General features: G+C 38.3%; 1 protein-coding gene across 2 annotated transcripts in view; it reads left to right on the top strand.

Moving 5' to 3' along the window:
* LOC105546451 (chromosome unknown open reading frame, human C6orf52) overlaps positions 1 to 2,950 on the top strand; it is a 32,222-nt gene that overhangs the window by 28,718 nt on the left and 554 nt on the right. The window lies entirely within an intron of this gene.

Genomic DNA, 2,950 nt, shown 5'->3' with positions numbered 1-2,950 from the left:
AAAAAAAAAAAAAGGAAAAATAAAGAAAAATACTTAGTGGATATTCAGTGTTTCCACCACAAAAATGAAAAATGATAACTATGTGAGGTAGTTATTTGATCATTTGATCATTCCACAATGAACATATACTTGAAACATTGTTATATGTGGTAAATACATACAGTTTTCTCTGTCAGTCTGAAAATGTAGAAATTAAAAAATAGACAATGAGAAACACAAAGCTATCCATGTGAGTAATTTTAAATTTTTTAGTAGCCAAATTAACCAACTCAAGAGATAGGTGAAATTAATAATGTTTCTTAACCTAATATCTGTTATGGACTGAATTTATGTTCCTCTCCCTCGCCAAATTCATATGTTGAAACCCTCACTCCCAATGTGATAGTTTTAGGAGGTGGATCTTTAGGGAGATGATTAGGATTAGGTGAGGTCATGAGGGTGGAGCCCTCATGAATGGAACTGGTGACCTTACAAGAGTCACGAGGGAATTTGATTCCTCTCTCTGCCCTCTGCCATGTGAAAATACGACTTCTGGGCAGTGTGCAACCCAGAAGAGGGTCCTCACCAGAACCCAACTATGCCAACACCTTGATTTTGGACTTCTGGTTTCCAGAACTATGAGAAATAACTGTGTGTTGTTTACAAACTACTCAGTCTCTGATATGTTGTTAGCAGCCCAAACTAAGACAATATCCAAAATATTATTCCAACATGCAATCAATATAAAAACAACTTTTTTTCCATCAAATCTTTGAAATGCAGCATGTATTTCTTCTATCGTTTTTCTTTTAATGGCCACCCCCTCACCTGCATATTGAGGGGACCCTTATTCTGAGGGCTATTCAGACATTACCTTCAAGCAGATTTTTAAATTGTTCCTATTGTGGTGAAATACACATAACATAAAACTTACCATCTTGACTTTTAAATGTATCACACTTGATCTTAGCCAAAAGGCCAAGAAGCAATAGACTTTTAAATGTATCAGTGGTATTAAGTACATTCATAATGCTGTGTAACCATTACCATTCATCTCCAGAACTCTTCATTATATAAACTGAAACTCTATACCCATTAAATAACAACTCTTCACTCTCCCTTCCCTCATCCCCTGTCAACCACCATTCTGCTTTCAATGTGGTATATATTTTATCCTTACATCACATTTCAGTGAGGGCCAGCAATGCTCAATAGCTGCATGTGGCTAGTGGCTACTGTGTTGGACAACATTGGTCTAGAAGATGCACAGGTTTAGGGATAATATAATTAGTTTGTCTTAAAAAGGCTTCTATTATAGTTTTGGTCAGCATCACTGGAAGGGCAGAGATCATATAATCCGGGGCTTGGAGCTGACCACACTGTGTCTGTTTTCTTGGCCACAGGTTAAGTGGAGAGCATGCTCATAAGCATATAATCCTAACTCCTCTTTCCCCACCTGGGGCATGCAGTCAGGGACCTGTTAGCAGACAACTGCCCATAACGCTAAAGGAAAGGAACCGGGGACAGAAGTATAAGAAAATTTCAGAATGTTTAGGGGGAAAAAAGGGAAACATCTACTTTTATGACCAGAAATGCTCAAAGGAAAGATGACTCAAAAGGGATGGGAAGCTCTAAAGAATAAGAATCAGACAACACAATCATGAATGACTCCAGTGAAGAAAAGTGACAAGTAGCTCATGAAATTAATATGATGACTAAAGCCTATTTGACCATTTTGGTTCTAAAATGATACAGAAGGGTACTGCATTAGTCTGCTAGGGCTACTGTAACAAAATACCATAGACTGGGTGGTTTAAACAAAAATTTATTTTCTTACCGTTCTGGAGGCTGGAAATCCAATATACGGGGTCTGGCTAATTTGGTTTCTGGCGAGGGCTCTCTTCTTGGCTTGCAGACAGCAGCCTTCTTGTTGTTTCCACACTTGACCTCTTTATGCATACATTGTAGGAGAGAATGTGAGCAAGTTCTCTGTTCTTTTTTAAAAAAAAATTATTTTTATATTTTGTAGTGATGCGGTCTCAATATGTTGCCCAGGCTGATCTCAAACTCCCAGACTTAAGCAATTCCCTGGTCTCAGATTCCCAAAGTGTTGGGGTTACAGGTGTGAGCTGCTGTGTCCTGCTTGCTGTCTCTTTTTGTAAGGGCACTACTTCTATCAGACCAGCACCCAACACTTATGACTTCATCTAACCTCCTAGAGGCCCCATCTCCAAATGCCTTCACATTGTGGGGGTTAGGCTTTTAATAGAAGAATTTTGTGGGGCAAAGATTTAGTCCTTAATAGACATACAGATGAATAGCATGAACCCATATGAGTATTAGGAAGCAAATTATGATCCACAAGGAACTGAGGCTTGCAAAAATTACAAAGGAAAACATAAAAGACTTCTTCAGTTACGTTCAGTACAAGGAGAGGAAAAAAATAGATTACGTTAAAAAAAACTACTGACCTTGAAAGCCTTGGAAAGCTCTGGAAACCTGGCAACTTGGGCTGAAAATCCAGGTTTAATACGTTCGCAATAACACCACCATCTCGTCACAGGGTTCCAGGTTTCAGACATGGAAGGCCGAGTCCTCCTGTGTTTCTGAATTAGTTGCTGTATAAAATTTATTCACTTACATTAGTCTGTTAACTGAGCAGTTAAAGTAGCATGTTTATTTTTACAAACCCCTGTCTAAGGAGCCCTTGGCTTGGTTCATTGTTTGGCATTGTGTCTACCTGGCACCTGCCAGAAACATGGCAGTCATTCTTGACCTTCCTTTTTCCCTTTCCTCCCAAATTGAATCCATCCCCCAGGCATCTCAAATCTGTCCATTTTTTTTCTCCATCTCTTCTGTCAGATGGATGCTCATTGAGTTTGATGATACTACTACTTTTATAGCTTAAATTTCTATTTTCAAGCTTATTGAAAGGAAATACAGAATTTAGGAATTTTTTTTTTTTTTTTTT

This window comes from Mandrillus leucophaeus, unplaced genomic scaffold (assembly GCF_000951045.1).
Source record: "Mandrillus leucophaeus isolate KB7577 unplaced genomic scaffold, Mleu.le_1.0 Scaffold36, whole genome shotgun sequence".
Lineage (NCBI taxonomy): Eukaryota > Metazoa > Chordata > Mammalia > Primates > Cercopithecidae > Mandrillus > Mandrillus leucophaeus.
This window is presented reverse-complemented; position numbering and strand designations above follow the sequence as displayed.